The sequence below is a fragment of the Tachyglossus aculeatus genome, chromosome 5 (assembly GCF_015852505.1).
Source record: "Tachyglossus aculeatus isolate mTacAcu1 chromosome 5, mTacAcu1.pri, whole genome shotgun sequence".
NCBI lineage: Eukaryota > Metazoa > Chordata > Mammalia > Monotremata > Tachyglossidae > Tachyglossus > Tachyglossus aculeatus.
In genome coordinates, this window is record NC_052070.1 from 74000123 (window position 1) to 74026121 (window position 25999).

At 45.7% G+C, this 25999-nt stretch overlaps 1 non-coding gene across 1 annotated transcript; it reads right to left on the reverse strand.

Annotated features, from left to right (window-relative positions):
* Nucleotides 1-20731: 20731 nt before the first annotated feature.
* LOC119929053 lies at nt 20732-20869 on the reverse strand. The gene has a single exon (XR_005451198.1). It is a non-coding gene; the product is annotated as a small nucleolar RNA SNORA7 (small nucleolar RNA).
* Nucleotides 20870-25999: the final 5130 nt, after the last annotated feature.

The window sequence follows — 25999 nt, forward strand, 5'->3', positions numbered from 1 at the left end:
ATATTCCTCTCTTCCTCCCCTTTGCCTTCAGAACTAAATCCCTACTATGAGCTCTTTCACTCTCTCGGGACCTGACTCAAATTCTGCCAATAGTAGTAGCTTTAGTGGTAGAAGCAGTATTTATTGAATACCCAGTTAGTATGCTAATTGAGAAGTACAGAATACCAAGGGGACACCTTACCTGCCCACCAGGAGCTTAAACTCCAATAGAAAGAGAAATGACTGCCAACATCCAATGGGTCTAGGGCTTCATCTCATAATGTATTTTATTTCTCCCTTCTTCAGTTTCCCCCTTGGTAAAATGGGAATAATCCTTGTCCCTACTGAAGGCCCCAGCAGAGTATCTTGGGGCCTTTGACACTGGAGTTTCTCTCACTACTCCCCACCAGAGGGTACAATTTTGGGCAGAGAGCTGCTCCTTCAGCATCCTCTCACCCTGGGCCCAGCTCTTTCAATCGATGGTATTTAATAAAATAAAAATAATAATGGCATTTAAGTGCTTACTATGTGCAAAGCACTGTTCTAAGCGCTGGTGGGGGAGATACAAGGTGATCAGGTTGTCCCACGTGGGGCTCACAGTCTTAATCCCCATTTTACAGATGTGGTAACTTAGGTTCAGAGAGGTTAAGTGACTTGCCCAAGGTCACACAGCAGACATGTGGCGAAGCTGGGATGCCCATGACCTCTGACCCCAAGCCCGTGCTCTTTCCACCTGAGCCATGCTGCTTCTCCCCTCATTGGGGTTACCATCTAGGGCTGGGCCTAGGGGTTACCAACTGGGGGTGGGCCTGGAGAACCCCGGGGGTGGGCAGGAAGACCTACCACTTACTTTGTGCAGATCTCTGAACTGAGCTCTAGTTCCCCATTTCTCATGTTTTCCTTCAGCACCTCACCCCATGGTCTCCTCTGGAATGCAGATAACCCCAGCCCTTCTCTGCACCATGTGGGAGGAAGACCTCCTTCTTGGGGACCAGGATTATGTGTTTCTCCCCACTTCCCCAGACTCCCCATCCACATATACCCAGGCTTCCCTCCACACACTCTCTCACTCTCTCTCAGTCATTCATTCAATCATTTATTGAGCACTTCCTGTGTGCAGAGCACTGTACTAAGTTCTCTCTCTCTCTCTCTCTCTCCCTCTCTCTCTCTCTCTCTCTCTCTCTCTCCTTGTTAAACACTATGTGCCAGACACTGGATACAGTCCATGTCCCACCTAGGCTCAAAGTCTTAATCCCCATTTCACAGAAGAGGTAACCAAGGCACAGAGAAGTGAAGTGACTTGCCCAAGGTCATATAGCAGACAAGTGGCAGAGGCAGGATTAGAACCCAGGTCCTTCTGACTCCCAGGCCTGTGCTCTATCCACTAGGCTATGCTGTTTCTCCCTCTCCCCCTCTCTTTTTCTCTCTTTCTCCCCCCACCCCCCACCTTTTTCTCTTTCTCTTCTTTCCCGTGCCCCTAAACCCTGAAAGGTGGAGGGAATGAGGGTGGCTCATGCCAGGTTGCCAAGCCTACTGCCTTGAAGTTTCACAGGCCAGAGGATGTGCTAAGAATGTCACCTATCAAGGGAGAGACAGTATGGCTGTCGGCCATCGGAATCCAGAGTGCGTCTCGGATTCCATGCTCGCTTATACCACCCCCTCTGCATATTCATGAGGCCTGGATGGCATTCAGGGAGCTTTGGAAGGCAGTGAGTGAGTGTGTGTGCATATGTGTGAGCGTTGTGCGTGTGTCTCCTCTTGCCCTATTGAAATCCAGCTCTTTTGCTCTGGTGCAGCCTGTAATTATTTTCCCATGACTCCACGTTTTGGGGTGTGGGGAACGTGGGGAGGGAGCAGGGTTGGAGAGGATCATTTCTAATTGCTACCATCTGGCCCGGGTGCCTCTGCAGGAGGAGCATGAGCTTTTGTGGCTTCTCTCTCCCGTTCTCCCCAGCCAGGGAAACCGCAGACAGAACTGGGTCAGCTCAGAGGTGGGTGGCTGGAACCTCTTTGGCCTCAGCCAGGGACAGCTGGAAGCAACTTGCCTAGATACCATGGCAATGGTTAACAGTTGTCTGGGAATGTTTGAGCAAATCTGCCTTCAGGCAGGGGAATGGACAGGATGACCCCAGGTGGCTCTCCCAGGGGAGAATTTTATGATCTTTCTGATGTTTCCCGGCTGGCTGCCTTGTTCGAGTTTCAAAATACACTCCAGAGCCCCATGGGGCTGCCTGTTCCCATTAGACCCCTCTCTGCCTTAAATTTAGATATCTGTAAGGCCAGCCAATTGTGCAATATATAATATTATCCTTTATCGATCGACTTCATTCTTCTGGCCAAGCCCAGAGCACTTTGCAGAATTAGAAGCCCTGGACTTTCCTTTCTCCCCCGCCCCCATCCACCTTGCTGCAGGCTCTCTGGGGTGAGGCTTAGCTGCCATGGGATTGGGGGTCAGAGTTCCAAGCCCCTCATTTGTCTTTGGAGATGCCGATTGGTTCGGGCTGGAATTTGGAACCCTACCAATCCCAGGCTTCATTTGGAGGCATTAAGAGGGGGAAGAAAATTCAACAGGACCTAAAAGCAGGGAGGGGCAAGAGGGAGGAAGGATTTGGGGGAGAAAAGGGGAGACAGGCTTTCACCTCTGCTGCGGTGGACTTCTGTTGCCACTGGGACCACCTAGGACCACCTATGCTGCAGTGACTGTGGCAGTCCATCCCAGGGAGGACCACCTGAGCCAGAACTCAACACCTCAAAAGGAGTCAAGGAGCAGCAGCCATAGTGTGCCTGGAAATGGGTGTAGGCAGGGACATTTCAATACCCATTCTTCTTCCCCTTCAGGCTCTGAACTCCTTGAGGGACAGGAACTCTGTCTGACCCGATTATCTTCTACCTATCCCAGCTCTTATTCCAGTCTTGACATAGAATAAGTGCTTATAAAATGCCACAATTATTATTAATAATCATCACTGTTGTTGTTAAATCCCTCCCATTTGCTGAGTTGTAGCACAGCTTGATAACTGTCGGACATTCTTCTTTTTTGAAAAGACTGGCAGAGCTGGAGAGTTGGGAGTCTAGTGGCATAAATACATCCTGAAAAAAACAGTGAATGGCAGGATAGATAGACCCTCACATTTAAGGACTGTCCCACAGAACTGAGTGCCTGGCTTCTGTGCAGGCTCGTGTGAGTGTTGGAAGGGACAGTTAAGTAGCCAAGGGGAGGGTTTATTTGCAACTGATTGTTCCACTGTATAATCTTCATGTTGTATTGCACTCTCCCAAGTGTTTAGTACAATGCTTTGCACACAGTAAGCACTCAATAAATATGATTGAATGAATTAGGATCCTCAAGGCAAATTGGAGACGAGCAGAGCTCATTCCCGGATTTCCTGTTCTGAAGGCTGTTGTGGGCACACGAAGTGTGGATGGTGAACATTTTTTAATAGTATTTAAGTGCTTACTATGTGCAAGACACTGTACTAAGCACTGATGCATTTTTGAGGGGCATCTTGGTTTATGAAAACTGGGGCCACTGTACTCTCATAAACTCTGTGGATGAGGCCAGAGTTCCTGTGTAATCTTTTCAGCCCAGCAATTTCTTCTGGTGCCAGACAGAGATGGGACAGAGAAGGCCAAGACAGGCAGAGGCTGGTGCGGGGCTATTATTCTTGGGGAATAAATTTCCCACCACCCATCTGGGGAAATCTCATGTGGGATTAGAATTTCATTCAATCTTATTTATAAAACACTTACTGTGTGGAGAGCATTATACTAAGTTCTTAGGAAAGTACAATTCAACAATAAAGAGTGACAATCCCTACCCACAACGAACTCACAGTCTAGAGGATTAAGCACTTGCTAGTGCTCTGCACAGAGTAAGAGTTCAATAAATACATTGACCCTGATTGACCCTGGAAGTACAAGATCCTGGTAGGGCGGTTTAAGGAGCAGAATCATGTAGCAGCAAGAGTTTGTCATCTTCAGGCCACTCCCCAGGGCCTCACCTAATGATCTTTCCCAGGGTCCATGCTTGCCTCACACTGACCCTGGGGGTGACCCTTATCCACAGCTCCCTCAGCCCTGTTCTGGGCCAGAAAGCTAGGGGTCTAGTGGGATGGTAAGGCTGAGAGGCTGCACTGGCTTCTGACTGCCCAGGCTCAGTTTCTTTCTGTATCTAGGCAGGGGAAGAGGCAAGAGAGGTTTCTTTAAATGATTGCAGCCTTTGAACATGTTTATTTCCACTGCAGAACGTTGCTGCTTGTGAACCGGCTTGTCTGTCAGAGTGTGGTTAACTTCCAATCAGGAGGATGGGAGAGTGGGAGTAGTTGGCTATTGGAATCACATGACCCGTGAAGCTTGGACACAAAACCTAAAGCCAAGTCTCTTGCCTCTCGTAGAGTGTCCACTGATGGCTTGTAAGAATACCGAACTCCTTTTGCTCTGCCCCCACTACACTATAGAATCAGGAAAGCTGAAGGCCAGGCTGCCTGGCATGAAACCAGACAAGTGACCCAGCCTCTCACCTCGTGGGCCTTTCAAACAAGTCTACAAAAATTGGAGATCCTTAGACGTGAGAAGGGCCATATAAGGGCAAAGGATTATTATTTAAGTGAGAAGAAATGCAATTACCCAAGTAATAAATTGGCCAGAAATCTGAAGTAAAGTTGCTCATCTTGCAAAATTTGGTTTATATATTTTTATAACCCCAGATATGTGCCCAGGTGTCTGGGACAATGGGTGTACTTGTAATAATAAGAGTAAAAATCCCTTATGTTCATAGAGCACCTCTTCTAAGAAGTCAGAGATGATAAACATGATCTAATATATTCCTGCAAACTTGCCAGGAATTTAGGCGGGGTCAAGGGTCATTCTCCCCATTTTGTGGAAAAGGTAATTGAGGTACAGAGGTCAGCAAAGTTGCTGAGCATTACACAGCAAGTCAATGCTGAATGGAGAGTAGAGTTGAAGGTTGCCTTGGTACTGGCCCTAGATTCTATCTGGCTTCTTCAGTGTTTATGGGCTCCTTTGTAACAGTTATTGGTAATGAGGCCCAGGAGACCAATCAACGTCTGGTCCTTGAGTCCATACTTATTGGCATGAAACTGAATAACCTAGTGGAATAGTAATAATAATGGTATTTAGTGATTACTATGTACCAGACATTGTACTAAGTGCTGGGGTAGATACAAGCAAATCGGGTTGGACATAGCCCCTGTCCTGCATAGGGCTCATAGTCTTCATCCCTATTTTACAGATGAGGTAACTGAGTCCCAGAGAAGTTAAGTGACTTGCCAAAGGGGACACAGCAGACAAGTCATGGAGCCCAGGATTAGAACCTAGGACATTCTGATTCCCAGGCCCATACTCTGTCCACTATGCCATACTGCTCCAGGGCTGAAATGAGCCTGGGTTTGAAAGTCAGGGGACTGCGGCTCCAACCACCACTCTGCCATCTGTCTGCTTGTGTCCCCTTGGGCAAATGATTGCACTTCTCTGTGTCTGTTTCCTCATCAGTAAAATAGGAGTTCAATACCTGTTCTTCCTCTACCTTAGGCTATAAGCCCCATATGGGGGACAAGGGCTGTGTCTGACATGCTTCTAGTGTATCTACTCCAGTTCTTAGTGCTTGGTACATAGAGGTGCTTGAAAGAACATATTATTATTACCACTAGCAGGATACCAGCAGGAGACTTAATCCACTGTGATAGGGTCAACCAAACTGGAAGTCAGGTGGGTAGGAGAGGGGTTCCAGGAACTAGTGAAACCCTACTATTTGGAGAAAAAGTGTGGCCTAGCAGAGGATCTGGGTTCTAATACTAGCTCCACCACTTGCTTCAGTGTGACCTTGGACAAGTCACTTAACTTGTTTGTGCCTCATTCCCTCATCTGCAAAATGGGGAATTGATACCCGTTCTCCCTCCTACTTAGACTGTGAGCCCCATGTGGGACCTGATTATCTTGCTTCTGCCCCAGTTCTTAGAGGCAGCACTTCGAACATAGTAAGCACTTAACAAATACCACAATTGTTATTATAATTGTTATCATCATCATCATTTGGACAATGGGTGTGATCCTTGTGAGAGGAAGAGCAGCCATAGCCAAAATATCTTTGAATTGGAAGTTCCATAGATTACAGACCATAATGGACCCCACACTGTTGGAAAGAGTCCAAGTGGCTCTTCAATTGGCCCTTGGCTGCTGCAGTTGAGTGCCCACCAGAGGCTACTGCTCAGAGGATTGTGAGAACCCACAACTGCCACTCTGCCTCATGTATCATCAGTTGTGTCGTCCCAGAGCTTCCGATGCCAACATTTCCCCAAAGCAGAGAGGATTCAGGATCTGAAGAAACTAGTCTGTCGTTTGTGGAGGGGGCGTCCATCCCAGGATGGAGGTTGATTCCAAGCTACCAAACTCTCAGCTGGGATGGAAATGCAAGTTCGTGGATGGGGGCTCCAACTTTCCCTGGGTCAATCATCTACTTGGTGGATTATCTATGGAATACTATTCCATTCTCACCAGCTGTGAGCCTGTCTTTTCTAGAGTGTCCCACACTACCACAGCTGACCACAGTTGCTCATCTCCATGTACTTAAAGCTTCTTTTTAGAGCCCTCTCACCTCACTTTGCCTAGCCAAGGTCCTGGCTGCCTCCTCTGTGTGTATTAACCATTTTGGTGTATTATCCATGCTGCCACCTGTTTCCCTCAACAGATAATCAAGATTGGGTTGTTTATTATGGAACCAGCTTGTCCCAGAGCTTTAAGCTCATGCAGACTGTAAATTAGACACTTTTAAAAGTGGCAGATCCTCCATCAGGTCACAAGGTCCCAGTTAGTAAGTTACTCTAAGCTCATTGTGGGCAGGGAATGTGTCTGTTTATTGTTATATTAATACTCTCCCAAGTGCTTTAGTACAGTGCTCTGCACACAGTAAGTGCTCAATAAATACGACTGAATGAACAGATGAATGATTTAGTTTTCTGGATCATCCCTGCTCCCAGGGACAAGTCAAACTCCTATATAAATGGCTCTAGCCTCGAGCCATTCACTGCTAGGTGTTTGGAATTGCTAGGTGTTTTTAACTGTTCTGTGTCTAAAAATGGAGCTCTCTTTGTACTCATTGAACCTCAGTTTGTATTTGAGTCTCTCCTGGCAGCATGTGATGTGTTTTCCCAGAGAAGCAATATGGCCATCACATTTTTAGTAAGTAACAAATAACTTACATGTATTTATAAGCTTCAACTGTTTACAAGTAAACCTCTCCTACACTGTTCTTTTGCGGCTTTTGCTTTCTTTCTCCCTTCCTCTGCCTTCCTTGGTGATACTTTACTTTTAATCTAGGAAAATCTCCAAACCTTAGGGTGTGACTTAAAAGTGTTAATGCTGCTTCCAAAATTGCCATGCTTACTGTCAGGGAGTAGCTTGGATCTGGCAGAATTTGTCTTGCTATAGTATATATTGGAGCAGAGAAGCAGCGTAGCTCAGTGGAAAGAGCCCAGGCTTGAGAGTCAGAGGTCATGGGCTGAAATCCCGGCTTCTCCAACTGTCAGCTGTGTGATTTTGGGCAAGTCACTTAACTTCTCTGTGCCTCAGTTACCTCATCTGTAAAATGGTGATGAAGACTGTGAGCCCCACGAGGGACAATCTGATCACCTTGTACCCTCCCCAGTGCTTAGAACACTGTGCTTTGCACATAGTAAGCGCTTAACAAATGCCACCATTATTATTATTATTATTATTAGTGGAAAGAGCCTGGGCTTGGGAGCCAGAGGACATGGGTTGTAATCCTGGCTCTGTCACTTATCTATTGTGTGACCTTGGGTAAGTCACTTCACTTCTCTGTGCCTTAGTTACCGCATCTGTAAAATGGGGATGAAGATTGTGAGCCCCACCTGGGACAACCTGATTACCTTGTATCTCCCACAGTGCTTAGAACAGTGCTTGGCACGTAGTAAGTGCTTAACAAATACCAACATTATTATTATTATTATTAACCCTCACTATTAGGCATTTCTATAACACCTAATTTGCCAGGAGTTTTAATACAAGTACTAATTCTGTATACCAAATGTGAAGGGTATTTTTCTCCTAAGAAAGGAACCATTCTTCTAAGTAGCACAAAGTGCTTCTCATCAGATCCTCTCATTCATCCTTGAAATATCTTTGACACTCAGCACTTTGGGGTGAGGGGGTGGGGGCTAGAGCCGGTATCCCCATTCTGAAGATGGAGAATTGTGGGCAGGGAGGTTCAATGTCTTGCCCAAGGTGACCTAGGAAATCTGAGGAGAACATATTTTCCCTGATTCCCAATTTACATAAATAACAACTTGGGAGCTGGATTGGTATTTACTGAGCACTTAATGTGTGCAGAGCATTGTGCTTAGAGCTGGGTCAGTGGAGCTCTATTCCCAATTCATGGATTCCCTTCAATCAATCAACCGGTCAATGGTATTTTCTGAGCCCTTACTGGACACAGAGCACTTTACTGTACATTTGGGAGAATACATTAGAGTAATTAGACATGATTCTTATCCTCAAGGATCTTGTATTCTAGTAAGCTTCTCTGCTGGAAACAAGAGGGAACCTGCTGGATCTTGTTTCGGAGTGATGGTTGCATGGGATGGGGCACATGCAGCTGGGCTGGGATTGCCTTTCTGTCCGCTGCCTCTTTGGCCACTAACAATTGCACCCCCACCTCTCCTATCTTACTCTATCAATCAATAAATCATATTTATTGACTGCTTAGTATGTTCAGCACACTTAAGTGCTTGGGAGAGTGCAATGTCACAGAATTAGCGAAACATTCCCTCCCCATAATGAGCTTACAGTCTAGAAGGGGAGATAGATATTAATATGAATAAATAAGTAATTTCTAATATATAATTTAAAGATAAGTACACAAGTTATGTGGGGTTGGATGTGGGGAGACTATCAAGTGCCAAAGATCAAAGATTGAGATGCATGGACGATGCAGACAGGAGAATGAGCCCGAGAAAAGAGGGCTTAATTGGAAAAGGCCTCTTAGAGGAGATGTGACCTTAGTAATGCTTTGAAGGTGGAGAGGACGGTCGTCTGGCATATATGTAGGGGGAGGAAGTTCCAGGTTAGGGGGAGGATATGGGTAAGGGGACAGCAGCAATATAGACATGGTTGGGGCACAGTGAGGAATCTGGCACTATAGAAGCAGAGTTTGTGGGCAGGGCTGTAGTAGATCAGTGACATGAGGTAGGATGGGGTGAGCTGATTGAGTGTTTTAAAGCCAATGCTAAGGAACTTCTGTTTGAGGAGGTGGAGGTTTAATGTGGAGATGGATGGGCAGCCATTGGAGGTTCCTAAAGTCCTGGGCTGTATGACGGTGTATATCCTCTTCAGTGGCTGACAGGCTGGCCACCCCTACCCACAGGAAAGTCTACTTGCTCGCCAAAGTGGCTTTTTAGCTCTGCCATCCCCGCTTCCCCCGCACCCCAACCCATGCAGAAAGACACTCATGACCAGCATGGAAATGGTGGGGACACCACTTATGTCCTAGTTGGATTTTTTTTTTTTAAAAACCTTCATCTCTGGTTCTAGTCCATGTGATCTTATCTCCCGTGCACTACCCCCATCTCCTTCCATCCTGAGTGGGCAGAAGATGCAGGGAAATGGAGGCCATAGTCCCCTTTGCCACTTACAGGCAGTCAGGAGAGCTGTGCAGAGCTAGAGAGTGTACTGGGAATCAAGTCAGGCCTCAGTCTCCTGAATGCAGAAAACCTTCTCAGAAAGAGTTCCCCGTAAGGGGCAGATTTGCCTTTCTCTCAAGAGTTATAAACTGGAAGAAAAACAGAGTCTGGGTTCCCCAGCTGGCTCTAGTGAGGTAAGTAAATTAATAATAATAATTACAATGGCATTTATTAAGCACTTACTATGTGAAAGCACTGTTCTAAGTGCTGGTGGGGGGCAAGGTGATCAGGTTGTCCCACAGGGGGCTCACAGTCTTAATCCCCATTTTACAGATGAGGGAACTGAGGTACAGAGAAGTGAAGTGACTTGCCCAAAGTCACACAGCTGACAATTGGCAGAGCTGGGATTTGAACCCATGACCTCTGACTCCAAAGCCTGGGCTCTTTCCACTGAGCCACGCTGCTTCTCCAATTCTCCAATTTCTGTGGAAAGGACACAGACAAAGTTCTCCCAGGCAATGGGAAGCTGAAAAATAAGAAATATACCATCTCCGTTGGACTCTCTGGGAGAAAAGGCCTTAAGTTGCCCACCCTACTGCCTGGCAAGGGTACTTAGCCCAGCTAATAATGATAATAATGATTACGATGGTAATGATATTTGTTGCATGTTTACTACGTGCTATGCACTGGGGTAGATACAAAATAATCTGGTCAGACTTAGTCCTGGAAACACAGGGGGCTCACAATCTAAAGTAGGAAGGAGAACGGGTATTCAATCCCATTTTACGGATGAAGAAACTGGCACAAAGAGAAGTGAAGTGATTGACTAAGGACACACAGCAGGAAGTGACAGGGCTGGGATTAGAACCCAGATCCTTTGACCCCCAGACCTATTGTTTTTCCACTATGCCAGGCAGCTCCCTGACCACCACTGATGAACCTTGATCTTTGTGGCAGAGGGGAGAGAGCAAAGGCACAAGAATGACTCTTCCTGTTCTCTTGACCTCCTACCCCACCAGGCTTGCCTTTGGGCCTGTGGCATCACCTTTGGCCTAGTCTGGCTGCCTTTCCTGTTTTGGGTGGAGGGACATGAAGGTGAACAGGTGGCCCACCCAGTGTAGGATGATTATTTTGCTCTTCTCTACAAGATTGATCCCCAGAACACACACATTTGCACATCCCTGCACCTGTAGATCCATATAATCATCTCAAAACCCCTTCTTGTTGCCAGAGCAGTGGTATAGAAAATTGTGGAGTTTAATAGGAATAAATGTGGTGCTGGGTTTATCCCAAAATGACACTTCAAACCTGGATCGTTAGCTGGCAAGGAGAAAAACCATTTGCCCTTGCAGTGACCCATGGTGGGGAAACACTTCCCAGCTGCCAGAAAACCAAGAGGTCTCTCTGCTTCCCAGAGGCAGATGAAGAAAGGGAGGATGAGGGAAGGAGCCAGGTTCAGGGGGAAAAAGGCCATTCCCTGATTCCCTACTCTTGTCCACTGGATGCTAGCTGGAGTCACTCTGGCAAATAGGTGTCCAACACAGGATGGTCTAGTGGATAGAGCATGGGCCTGGGAGTCAGAAGATCTGGGTTCTAATCCCAGGTCTGCCTTTTATCTGCTGGTTGACCTTGGGCAATTCACTTTATTTCTCTGTGCCTGTTACCTCATCTGTATAATGGGGATTAAGATAGCCCATGAGGGGCAGGGACTGTGTTCAACCTGATTAGCTTGTGTCTACCCCAGTGCCTAGTACAGTGCCTGGCACACAGTAAGCACTTAACAAATACATTTTTTTAAAAAGCCATACAGCTTCAATTTGATATGAGCTGCAGCAGCCCTCTCCCTTCCTGGTCATCCAGCTCCCCTCTGTTCTGCTCATATTACTAGGCCCATAGAATCAAACATCTGGCTGTAGCCAGCATCTTCAGCGTGTTTACTTCAGGAGGCCTTCCCTGATTAATCTCTCATCTCCCCACCCAATTCCCTTTATTCTTGCCACTGCAACATTTCCACATCACCTAAGCACTTGGGTACTAAACACTCTTCTGCCCCTGAAGCATTTATGTGCATGTCTTTCTACTCTGCTGCCTCTCCTATTCACAATATATTTCAGTGTCTGTCTCCCCTGCTAGGCTGTAAGTGCCTCAAGAGCAGGGACTGTGTCCATTAACTCTAACAACTCTACTAACTAAAAATGAAATCTTTCACCTCCTCTCTATATCAACCTGCTGTACCTGTGCTTCTGACCCCATCCCTTCATACCTTTTTAAAACACTCAACCTGTCCCTCTTCCCTCCTTGACTGCCATCTTCAACTGCTGATTTACCAATGACTTCTTCCCCACTACTTTCAAACACACTTAGTAATAATAATTGTGGTATTTGTTTAGCATTTACTACGTGTCAGATACTGTACTAAGCGCTGGGGTGGATAAAAGCAAATTGGGTTGGACACAGTCCCTGTTTTACGTGGGGCTCATATTCTCAACCCCCACTTTACAGATGAGGTAACTGAAGCACAGAGAAGTTAAGTGACTTGTTCAAGGTCACACAGCAGAGAAGTGGCAGAGGCAAGATTAGAACCCATGACCTTCTGACTCCCAGGCCCAGGTTCTATCCACTATGCCATGCTGCAACCCTCCTTTGACCCCATGGCTCCTTCCAATTATCACCCCATCTCCCTCCTACCATTTCTCTCCATACCTCTTGAGTTACTTACACCTGTTGTCTCCACTTCCTCTCCTCCAATTCTCTCCTAGATCCCCTCCAGTCTGGCTTCCACCCCTTTCACTCCTGAGAAACAGCCCTCTCTAAGGTAACCAATGACTTTCTATTCCCCAAATCTGATGGCTTCTACTCTATCCTAATCCTCCTAGACCTCTCAGCTACCTTCAACACTATAGACAACCCCCTTCTCCTTCAAACTTTATCCAATCTTGGAATCACTGATCCTGTCCTTTCTTGGTTCTCTTCTGATCTTTCTGACTGCTCCATCTCAATTTCTTTTGCTAGCTCCTCCTCTGTCTTCCACCCTCTAACAGTGGGGAATTCTTCAAGGCTCAGTTCTATATCCTCTTCTATTCTCCATCTACATCCACTCCCTTGGAGAATTCATTCACTGCTATGGCTTCAATTACTAGCTCTATGTGATGATTCCCAAATCTACATCTCCAGCCCTGACCTTTCTCTTTCCCTGCAGTCACACGTTTTCTCCTGCCTTCAAGAAATAACTACCTGGTTATCCTGCCAACACTTCAAATTAAACGTGTCTAAAACTGAACTCCATATTTTCACACCCAAACCCTGTCCTCCCCCGTCTTCCCCATCGCTGTAGATAACACCACCATCTTTCCTATCTCACAAGCCCATAACTTTGGTACTGTCCTTGACTAATCTCTCTCATTCCACCCACATAGTCAATCTGTCACCAAATCCTGTCGATTCTACCTTCACAACATTTTCTAGAATTCACCCTTTCCAATTCATCCAAACTGCTACTATGCAGATCCAAACACTTATCCTATCCTGCCTTGACTACTGAATCTGCCTCCTCTCTGATAACCTGGTCTCCACTCCAGTCCATACTTTAAGCTGCCTCACAGTTAAATGTATCAACAAAAATGTTTAGCCCTTTTCTCTCCAGTCCCAAGAACCTCCAATGGCTGCCCATCCACCTCCCTATCAAACAGAAGCTCTTTATCATTGGCTTTAAAGCACTTAATCGACTTTCCCCATCCTACCTGTTCTTCTACTACAAACCAGGCCACACACTCTGCTCCTATTACTCGCTGTGCACTGATCTCATCTTTCTTGCTGCCAACCCCTTTCCTATATCCTCCCCTTAGCCTGGAATTCCCTCCCCCTCCATATATGCCAGACCACCACTCTCTTCAACTTAAAAGCATTATTAAGGTCATATCTCCTCCAAGAGGCCTCCCCGATCAAGACTTGTTTTCTCTGACTTGCTCTCCCTTCTGAGTTGCCTATGCACTTGGATCTGTGACCTTTGGACATTTGATATTGTCCCCAACCCCACAGTATTTATGGGTATATCTTTAAATTATATAATATAAATGCCTTATTCATTGATATTAATGTCCATCTCTCCCTCTAGACAGTAAGCTCATTGTGAGCAGGGAACGTGTCTACTAATTCTGTTGCATTTAACTCTCCCAAGTGTTTAGTACAGTGCTCTGTGCATAGTAAATGCTCAAATACCATTGATCTATATACTTTCCCAAGTACTTTGTACAGTGCTCCGTACACAGTTAACACTTAAGAAAAAGCATTGATTGATTGCTCTGCAACCCTTCATGCAGATTCAAATGAAAACAAAGCAAAGAAGAACTAGGAAGAAGAGGCAAAAGGATATTCAATTTCCTTTAAGTTTGATGCCCAATTTTCATTAAGCTCACTGCCTGATTTCCTTTAGGACTTGGGTACTTGGGCTAGGCCGTGCTTTCATTTCAGCTTTAAATGATGCAAGTCCTGGCTTCATTGGGAAGGCTTCTTGCTTGCACTCATGCTCTAAACTGTAAGCTCATCTGTAAATTCATTGTGGGCGGGGAATGCGTCTACCAACTCCTTTGTACAGCACCCATCCGAGCATTTAGTACAATGATCTGCACATAGTAAGTGCTCAATCTATACCACTGATTGAGGTCTTGACTCTGAGTTCCTCCTGTGGCAGAGTACTGTACAAGAGTCAATGCCTATGAAAAAAGGCCTGGTATCTGACATTAAGGGGCTTCTAATGATGAAATCAATCAATCAATGTTATTCATTGAACATACACTGTGTACAGACTAATGCACTGAGTACTTAGGAGAGAACACCACAACAGTGTTTATAGTCATGTTCCCTCGCAACAGGAGCTTCCAGTTTAGAGAGGAAGAGAGGCATTAATATAAACAAATACATCATAGATATAGACATAAGTACTGTGGACCTGAGAATGGGGTTAATAACAAATGCCCAAAGGGCATAGATCCAAGTACACAAATGATACAGAAGGGACTGTGCTCTGCACATAGTAAGCACTCAATAAATACGATTGATGATGACTGTGAGCCCGTTGTTGGGTAGGGGACAGTCTCTATATGTTGCCAATTTGTACTTCCCAAGCACTTCATACAGTGCTCTGTACAAAGTAAGCGCTCAATAAATACAATTGAATAAATGAATGAAAGGGAGAGGGAGCAGGGGAAAACAGGGCAAACAAGAAAACAATGGGAATATAGAATTAAAAAAACACTGCAAATATTAGGAGCAAATATCTCCGGTGCAAAAAAACACAAGCATACACCCAAGGTAAACATCAAGAAGAGCAACACCTATGTGCAGAAGTAGCTGGGGTGGAGGGCTTGCCCAGGGCGGTAGTGGGTGTTGACCAGGGAAGGCTCAATGGGGCTCACAATTCATGGCCTACATAGCAGCAGTATGTGACTTTCAGCCTGAAATCTGTTCTTTTCAAGGAATCAGCCAGATGGTGGCAGGAATGGGGACCTAATTCCTCCCGCTTTCCTCAGGGGTGGAAGGAGGTGAGATGACAGGTGGATCACAAGGGATTTCTCAAAATATCCCTCACCAAGGATTAGATCATTAGAAAAACAAAATCAATAGTTCTTCCTTATCGGCCCCTGGATATACTGTGATTCATTGCTGCTACTTCTGACTTCATCCATGAAAACAGAGTTCCCAGTCTCCATTCTCGTATCTTACTCTGCATGGTCCCATTCCTCATCTTTCCCTCTTCACAATTCAGAATCCAACTCTGCAAGACACAGAGCAATAGTTGCCCCACCGTAGGCTGAAGCCTGGAGGGGTGGGAACCCTTCTTCATAGTGGTACTGGGCAAAGTTGGCAATAAGCTGCTAGGTAAAACTTCCATATGGTGAAATATTTTACTCATTCAATCGTATTTATTGAGCACATACTGTGTGCAGAGCACTGCACTAAGGGCTTGGAAAGTACAATTCGGCAACAGATAGAGACAATCCCTAACCAACAATGGGCTCGATTCATGAGGTGTTCTGGCCTCCCTATCATTTCGGTGCCTGGCACCAGTGTGCGGCTGGATGATAGGTTCTGCTACGTGGAGGTTCTCTGTTTCGGGGACCAGCCACCAGGAGAGCGTGGTAGACTTTAAGCTTAATGTGGGCAGGAAATGTGTCTGTTTATTGTTGTACTCTCCCAAGCGCTTAGTTCAGTGTTCTGCGCACAGTAAGTGCTCAATAAATGTGATTTAATGAATGAACAGGGAGGCCAGGACTATTGGTGGACTGAGGGATGGATAAGCTCTGAGGGCTAATCTCAGTTCTGCCCCAGATCGCTGTGTGACCCTCAGCAAGTGGCATTCCCTCTCTGGGCTTTGCTTGATGGGTTGTTTTTTTAATGGTATCTAAGTGCTTTCTATAGGCCAGGCACTCTTCTAAGCACTGGGGTAGACACAAGTAATCAGGTTTTACACAGTCCCTGTCCCACATGGAGTCACAGTCTTAATCCCCATATTACAGATGAGGTAACTGAGACATGGAGAAGCTAAGTGACTTGTCCAAGGTCACACAGAAGACATGCGGCAAAGTGGGGACTAGAACCCAGGTTAGTCAAACATATTTATTGAGCACTTGTACAGAACACTGTACTAAGTGCTTGGGAGAGTACAGTATAACAATAAACAGTCACATTTCCTGCCCTCAATGAGCTTACAGTCTAGAGGATGAGCTTACAGGTTCTTCTGACTTTCAGGTCTGTGTTCTATCCACTAGGGCATACTGCTCTCATGACTAACTCACCCAGATGATAATCCTGTATTTCATAGAACTAAAATCATTCAATGGTATTTGAGTGCTTGCTTTGTGGAGAGTACTATATAAGTGCTTGGCAGAATAGAATAGGCTTGGAAGACATGATCCAAGACCACAAGAAGTTTACAGTGTCCAGGGAGGATTGCTCCTAGAATCAGATTAGAGGGAAATAATCAGACAATGGGGAAAACGTCCCTACACAATCCCTTTCTGCAGAGAGGTCTCCCATGCTTCACATTTGGGCAGTAAATATCCACGTTCTTGTTGGACTATATTTGAAAATTAAGGACAAAATGGTGAAAAAATATTTAATGCCTGAACCTTCACCCATGGCCATAGGGAAAACGACCCTCCATTATGTAGTGTCCTTTAATGTGCAGTGGGCCAAGTGTCTCTGGATACAGAGATTCCCTTGGGCTATTTTAGAATCCAGCAGAGAAAACAGGTCATCTATTGGAAAACAGTTCTGGCCATTATTACAAATTCTTAACATGTAACTTCATAATAGAATTGCTCTGCAAATATGGGTTTTGGATAATCCACTCAATGTTACCAGAAGGGAGTACTCTATATTTATTTGGCATCTTTGCTCCTGTAAACTCAAGATCAATAATATCCTTTGGATCCTCACAACATTTTTTTAAAGTCATTTAAGTGCTTACTAGGTGTTAGGCACTGGGGTAGACAAGCTTATCAGGTTGGAAACAGACCCTGTCCCACCGGAGGCTTACAGTTTTAATTCCCATTTTACAGAAGAGGGAACTGAGGCACAGAGAAGTGAAGTGACTTGCCTGAGATCACACAGCAGACAAGTGGTAGAGCTGGGATTATAACCCAGGTCCTTCTGACTCCCAGGCCCATGATCTGTCCACTAGGCCATGCTGTTTCTCACAACTTCCCTTCCAATAAGAAGCTGGCCTCTTCATACCCATGTTACAGAAGGAGAAACAGAGTCCCTGTTTCTGCAGGGACTCTGCAACTCTGCAAAGGGGTCAGTGGTTGAGTGAGGCCCAGCTCCCCTGTACAGCAAGGTCTCTAAGAGGCTTACCCTGCCAAGAGACTCCCTCTTACTTGGTTTCTGAGACAACTATCTCTTTTATAATTAACAACAACTAGAGCAGCCACAGAGAAGCCTGGGGTGCCACTTGCAAGGATTATTTAAATGTCCCTTGGTGACTCTTCGTTTTGAGAGCCTGTGGGTTTGGGACTCCTTTAATTGGAAATCGTTCAGAACACAGAAGGACTGGTGCCTCTGGCTTCACCCCAGTCCAAACAGCCAGATGCTGGCCACTTGGGCTTCTTTGGATGGGGGCTGTGGCTTCATTCATTCCCTCCTCAACGTTAACTTTAAGAGGAACTTGTCAGGGGATTTTTTTTTCTTCTATATGTCACCTTCCTCCTCCTATCTTAATTCCCTCTCAATTGCCTTTTTCCAGTGCCCAGTAGGTTTTGGGGACCAGTGGGCACTTACGAAATGATTGGCTGACCCAACCTGGGACCCAGGATCAGGCTCCCAACTGCCAATGACCCCTCCCAGATAGCACTGTCACTAGCACTGCTAACTTTGGTGGAATCTTTACTGGGCTAAACTCCGGCTTGGGTGATGGCCCCGGGGGTGTTTGCTGGAACTCTTCATTCATTCATTCATTCATTCATTCAATCATATTTATTGAGTGCTTACTTTGTGCAGAGCACTGTAATAAGCACTTGGAGTGTGGCTCAGTGGAAAGACCCCAGGGTTGGGAGTTAAAGGTCATGGATTCTAATCCTAGCTTTGCCACTTGTCAGCTGTGTGACTTTGGGCAAGTCACTTCTCTGTGCCTCAGTTACCTCATCTGTAAAATGGGGGTGAAGACTGAGCCCCACGTGGGACAACCTAATCACCTTGTATCCCCCCAGTGCTTAGAACAGTCCTTTGCACATAGTAAGTGCTAAACAAATGTCGTATTATTATTATTACTACAATTTGGCATCAGAGACAATCTCTACCCAACAATGGGCTTCTGCCCCAACCTTGGTAGCATGGAGACTTGACCTGCTTCTCCAGGAGTCTCAGCACAGTGCAGTGAGACTCTGATCTCTCTGCAAGGGAAATGAATAAGGCTGGACTTGGGGGATAGTCTCTGCTTTCTCAGCATAATTTTGGTCACTACTTCAGCCTGCTCGTTTTTGGCATTAGTATAGGAAAGAACTGCAGGGAATGAGTCAGGGGAGTGGTCAGGAGGCAGAATGGACTGTTTAAGGAGGCCCATAAAGAGGATGGGATGTCTTGGGAAGAAATGAGGATTAATACTGTGAGCCCCATGTGGGACATGAACTGTCCAACCTGATTATCTATTCCTGCACTTAGTACAGTCCCTGGCACACAGTAAGTGTTTAACCAAGACCATATATGTATTAAAAAAAAAAAGAGGGGCGGGGGAGGACTGTGACAACAGTGAGCCCAAAGTGGGCATTGAAATGAGGTGGAGTGTGAAGTGCAGAAGTCACACAGTCATGAAAGAAAATAAAACAGGAACACATATAAATGACTAAATAGGAATTCCCACAGGCCCTCCTGTCCCATCTCACAGCACTACTAGCTATGTCTAGAACAGGATAAGAAAGAAATTAGGCTGGGTCTAGGGGAAAGCAACTGGTGGCCAAAAACATTTTAATAGAAAAAGCAGTCCTAAAGCTGTTCCAACAAGTCTGAGTTGTATATTGTGACGAGACTGCGAGCTCTTTGTGGGCAGGTAATGTGTCTGATGTTATATTGTACTCTCCCAAACACTTAGTACAGTGCTTTGCACATAGTAAACATTCAATAAATACGATTGAGTTATCTGTGAATTTGGAGAACACATCCACCCATACAGTAAGCACATAGTAAGCACTTAAAGGATATCATAGTAATAGCAACAGTAACATATATACAGGCAATAAGTAGAACAAGCTAAGGTGGAGGGCTTGGGGATAAGTGTATAGAGCATAGAGGAACTTGAGAGACTGAGTTTCTGAAGCTTTAGGATCCCAGGAACAAATCTTCATTCTTTGTCATCAGTGAAAAGGTCTGGGCCTTGTAGCCTTTTCCAAACTTCTCCTGCCAGATCTGCAAAGCCTTTAGACAAGGGAAAACTGATTCTTTTATTCCCTTCTCCCTCCAGATGGAAAATTCTCATTATTTTCTCTGCCTGAGCACAAAAGTGCATCTTTAATGGGAACATGCAGTAAAACAACCATGGCTGGAGCTCTTCTTATGACAGTGCTTTGATCAGGGAAGTATTAACTATGTTTGAAGGCAAAGGAGAGGCTAATGAGGAGCAGATCAAAAAGAGAGGCAAATATGTCGAGTTCAAAACTATTCCTTGCCATGGGGCAAGTTGATCTTACCCAAGAGATGTGCCAGGAGTATCTCTGAGGATGGTGGGAGGTGCTGATGCTTGGTGTTGCTGTTAAGTGTGTTCAGGGGAGAGCACCCCACGGCTCACTGCTGCTCAGACCATTTCTGCCAGAATAGTCCTGCTCTCTGGGCCGGGCACACCTGCTCACTACTCATGGGCTGCAAATAAGGATTTTATCTCTGCTGGTCCCCCCCGCCCCCCCACACACCCAATTGTCAGGAATCAATCAATTTATACTACCAACTGATCGTTTATTCTGTATGGAGCACTGTATTCATTCAATCGTATTTATTGAGCACTTACTGTGTGCAGAGCACTATACTAAGCACTTGGGAAGTACAAGTTGGCAACATATAGAGATGGTCCCTACCCGATAGTGGGCTCACAGTCTAGAAGGGGGAGACAGAGAACAAAACAAAACATATTAACAAAATAAAATAAATAGAATAAATATGTACAAATAAAATAGAGTAATAAATACATAAAAACATATACACATATACAGGTGCAGTGGGGAGGGGAAGGAGGTAAGGCAAGGGGGATGGAGAGGGCGTGGAGGGGGGAATAAGGCACTGTACTGTTTGGGAGAGTACAATAGGATAATAATTATTGTGGTATTTAAGTGCTTACTATGTGTCAAGGCACTGTACTAAGTGCTCAGGTAGATACATGATAGTTAAGATACTCTTGTCTTATGCTGTCAAGTTGTTTCTGACCCATAGAGTCGCCATGGACGCATCTCTCCCTAAATGTTCCACCTCCATCTGCAATCGTTCTGGCAGTGTATCCATAGAGGTTTCTTGGTAAAAATAAGGAAGTGGTTTACTGGTGCCTCCTCCTGTGCAATAAGCTTGAGTCTCCACCCTCTACTCTCTCCCATGCCACTGCTGCCCAGCATGGGTGAGTTTTGGCTGGTAGCAGATTGCCTTCCACTTACTAGCCACTGCCCAAGCTAGGAATGGAATGGGTATGCCTCTGCTTGACTCTCTCTCCCATAGCCAATACTAGCAGAGTACTGGAAACTCTCCAGGTGTGATCCTGAGAGGGTTAGGATAATCTACTAAGTATTATCTACTAACTGATAGAGTTAGTGGATAAGATTCTCACCCTCAAGGAGCATGGCACCTAGTGGGGGAGATAGATGATAAAATAAATTGCAGGTAAGTTAATTCATTCAATTCTATTTATTGAGCACTTACAGTATGCGGAGCACTGTTCTAAGCACTTGGGACAGTACAATACAGCAGTAAACAAGTGGACTCAATAAAGTGTAAAGGTATATACATAAGTGTTATGGGGAAAGTGGGGTGGGGGATAGATGAGGACCCAAGTACTTGGGTGATATCAATCAATCGATGGAATTTATTGAGCACTTAATTTGTGCAGAGCACTGTACTAAGTGCTCTGGAGAGTATGCTGTAACAGTTGGTAGACACATTCCCCACCCACAGTGAGCTTTCTTGAGTGTTAAAGTGAGAGAAATGGGTAAAGTTGGGGAAATGAGAAATTAATAGAAGGCCTCCTGGAGGATATATGATTTCAGAAAGTACTTGAAGATGGGGGAGAGCAGTGGTTTGTTGAATATGACCTCTAGACTATAAGCTTGTTGTGGGCAGGGAGCATGTTTACCAGATTTATGTTGTACTTTTTCAATCACTACAGTGCTCTGCACACAGTAATCACATAATAAATACCACTGATTTGATAGGGAGGAAGGAGTTCCAAGCAGCAGGGAGGACATGAGTAAGAGGTCTGAGGTGAGAAAGATGAGAATGAGGCACAGTGAGTACGCTGGCTTGGAGGAGCAAAATGTGCAAACTAGAATGTAGTGGGAGAGGAATTTGGATAAGTAGAAGGGAGGTGCATTAAAGTTAATGGTCAGAAGTTCCTGCTTGATGCAATGGGGAATGAACAGTCATTTTTGTGGAGTGAGGATGCATATGCAGAACAGTGTTTTAGAAAAGTGATCATGACAGCAGAGTGAAGTATGGACTGGAGAGGAGCTGAAGACAGACGTCCGTGAGGAAGCTGATACAGTAGTGAAGGTAGGATATGACAAGTGCTTGGACCAGCATGGTGGCAGTTTAGATAGAGAGGAAATAACAAATACTTAGAGCTTAGAACAGTGCTTTGCACATAGTAAGCGCTTAATAAATGCCATTATTAAATACTAGAGATGTGAAGGAATAAATGGTAGGATTTTGTGACAGACTGAATATAGGGGTTGAAATGGAAAGAGGGTGACAAGATAATATGAAAGTATCAGGAAGGATGGTGGTATTGTCAGTGATGATGGGAAAGTTCAGTGGAGGAAAGGATAATACTTACGGCATTTAAGTGCTTAGTGTATGCTAAGCATTGCATTAAGCACTGGGATAGATACAAAATAATCAGGCTGGACAAGGTTCCTCTTCCATACAGGGCTCACAATCTAAGTAAGAGGGAGAATAGGTATTTTATCCCTATTTTGCAGATGAGATCCCCTCTCAGAATCACACCTGGAGAGTTTCCAGTACTCTACCAGTCTTGGCTCTGGAAGGAGAGTCAAGAAGAGGCATACCCATTCCATTGCTAATTTGGACAGTAGATAGAGAGTGGAAGGCAATTGGCTGCAAGTCAAAACTTACCCGTGCTGGGCAGCAGCGGCATGGGAAAGAGTTGAGGGTGGAGACTCAAGTTTATGGCTTGGAAAAAGGCAATGGTAAAGCACTTCCATATTTTTACCAAGAAAACTCTGTGGATGCACTATCAGGACAATTGTAGATTGAGATGGGATGTTCTGGGAGAGGTGTGTCCATGGAGTCTCTCTGGGTCAGAGCATAAGACAAGACTATGAGAGAACTGAGGCCCAGATAAGTTAAGTGACTTGTCCAAAGTCACACAGCAGCCAAATAAGGATTAGAGCCCAGGTTCTGTGACTCCCTGGCTTGTGTTTTTTCCACTAGACCACTAAACCACATTGCTGATTTGGGACTGAAGACAAAGTGTTCAGTTTTGGACACGTTGAGCTTGAAATGCCAGTAAGACATCTATGTAGACCATCCAGAAAGTAGATGGAGATGTAAGAGAGTAGAGGAGAGAGTTCAGGGCTAGTGATGAAATCTAGATTTGTGAGTTGACTGTCTAGGGGCGATAGTTGAAGCCAGTAGAGTCAATCAGTCAGTTAATCGTATTTACTGAGCACTTACTGTGTGTGGAACACTGTATTAAGCACTTGGGAGAGTACGGTATAGCAGACACATTCCCTGCCCACAAGGAGCTTACAGTGTAGAGGACTGTAAGAACAGATGGACTCCCTGAGGGAGTGAGTATAGGAAGTCAGGAAGAGGAGGTGGGGGACTGTTAACTGCTGTAAATGCCAACGTACTAAGATTTGTGCCAGCTGCTTGCTGCCACAGCTTTAGTCCCTCATGTCCTGGATGGTGCTGGGCAGGCAGGGACTGAGGCCCTGAAATCATATCCTAGGGCACCATGGGGGTTTTCAGTGATGTCGGTGGGCAGTGCTGTGGGCAGTGAGGTAGAGGCACCAGCTGCAGGAGAGGGGAGGGAGTTCTGGAGCTCAGCAGCTCTGGGTTAGACAGCCGCTCAAATCATTTGATGCTACTCCAGAGGAGAGGGGAATATGACAGGAAGAAGGTGAGCCTCCAGAGTGTCGGGCCAGGGATGTGGCAGTGCAGGCTGATTCATTCCAATGTGTTACCTGAATGGTTATTCAGGACCCCTGCACATACTAGGTTTCCTTTTGCAGGCTTATGAAACACAGCTTTTCAATGGAAACAGACTAAGGGGTTCTGGGCAGGTACACTCTCAGCCTCACCCTCTTCATTCCAACTCTGCTTGTGTCAGCATGCCCAAGGTGTCAGGCAAAGAAAGGAAAGAACTTCCCAGCCTATTCCAGGAAACCCCTAAGGGAAGCCCTCTCTTCTATCCACCCTGCCTGTTCCAGGTTCAAAGGTAGGGGCCCCTGACTTCCCCCTCTGCTCTGAGAATTATTATTTCAAGAGCCCTAAGTGACTGCCCTCCCTTCCCCTGTAGTCTGATGAGCTCAGAGTTCATTAGGGTGTGTGTCTGATGGCCCTTAGGCTCAACTCTTTTTAAGAGAGGGTTAGGAATCCCTTCCCTAGTCCTGCTCCTTAGTGATGTCCCATAAGATGTTACCTCTCCCTGAAAATCCTACTCTAAGTTCTGGCCAAGGGGCCTAGAAAGAGTAATTTGCTCACTGGAACCCCTCCTTCACACCCTTACCTTCATTCATTCATTCATTCATTCAATCGTATTTATTGAGCGCTTACTGTTTGCAGAGCACTGTACTAAGCGCTTGGGAAATGCAAGTTGACAACATATAGAGACGGTCCCTACCCAACAACGGGCTCACAGTCTAGAAGGGGGAGACAGACAACGAAACAAAACATGTGGACAGGTGTCAAGTCATCAGAATAAATAGAAATAGAGCTAGATGCACATCATTAACAAAATAAATAGAATAGTAAATATGTACAAGTAAAATAAATAGAGTAATAAATCTGTACAAACATATATACAGGTGCTGTTGGGAGGGGAAGGAGTTAGGGTGGGGGAAATGGAGAGAGGGAGAGGAAAGAGGGGGCTCAGTCTGGGAAGGCCTCCTGGAGAAGGTGAGCTTTCATTAGGGCTTTGAAGGGAGGAAGAGAGCTAGCTTGGTGGATGTACAGAGGGAGGGCATTCCAGACCTGGGGGAGGATGTGGGCTGGGGGTCAATGGCGGGACAGGCAAGAATGAGGCACAGTGAGGGGGTTAGTGACAGAGGAGTGGAGGGTACAGGCTGGGCTGTAGAAGGAGAGAAGGGAGGTGAGGTAGGAGGGGGCGAGGTGATGGACAGCCTTGAAGCTGAGAGTGAGGAGTTTTTGCCTGATGCATAGGTTGACTGGTAGCCACTGGAGATTTTTAAGGAAGGGAGTAACATACCCAGAGCATTTCTGCACAGAGATGATCCGGGCAGCAGAGTGAAGTACCTTCCACTTCTATCCTGTGGAGTTTGAGGTGCCTTCTTTAAAAATGATTTCAGGTGTGACCTAATTATCTTGTACCTACCCCAGTGCTTAGTATAGTGTTTGTCATATAGTAAGCACATAACAAATATTATAGTTATTATTATTTACAAATATCTGCCCAACTTTGCCCAAACCTAGAATGTTTTTCTAGGGTACTCTGACCTCCCAATTGCTTCAAAGCTATTGAATTATCCTCCTAGGTCCCATTAAATGACTGCCTTTTCCAGGCTACAACCCTTTATGGCAGAAGCCAAGAAGTATGAGGCTCAGAGCTGGAAATATAAGTACTAGGTGTCTGGTGCTGGACAAGGAATAGAGACCTGAAAATCAACTGTTACCAGTGTAAAACCTGGAGATTGGGCACCCTAAGCTCCTTCCTTTCTTTGAGACTCATTCTTCCAATCTGCAGAAAGGGACAGAGATATTTAGCTTGGCAAAGAGTGGCAGTACCATCACCAGTGGGTGGAGAGGGAAGAGTGGTGGGATTGACTGCCATTTGCTCTGTGTGTCACCTCTGCTGAGCCCTGGCACTCAGCTGGATCAGAGGAAGTCACCTGTTGCATTCAGAGCCATCTAAGAAAGGGCTAGAAGAGAAATAAAGTGAAAAGAGAGCCGCTCCTGATTTGGGTGGGTGACCACTGCTTCTCCAGATGCCAGCAATGGGCTGGAGGCTTGGGGTCTTTCAGCTGGTGTCCTGAGTCCCATTTGAGCCTCTGGGGATTCCGTCAAGTACTGTGCAGGGGAGGAATCTCAATGCTCATAGTTATGGGGCTACCCTGTAAGTTCATTATGGCCAGGGATCGTAACTGCTAATTATGTTGTACTGTACTCTCCCAAGTGCTTAGAACAGTGCTCTACAAATAGTAAGCACTCAGTGAATGTCACTGACTGATGGGGCTGCCTCACTTTCACACCTGGGTCTTTTGCGGGTGGGGATCCTGGCCTATTTTGAGAATGTCACAGAGGAGAGATGGAGGCAGAGGTACAGGCCCTTCTTGGTGCCTCTTGGCTCTCTCTCTCCTCCCTCCCCAACCACCCTTCTCAAGGCTGCTCTGCCCATGGATGTTCCTGCAGGTCCCGATGAACCCACCTGTCCTCCATCATATCCGCACAATCCATGAACTACTCCTACCACTTAACCCGCAAGT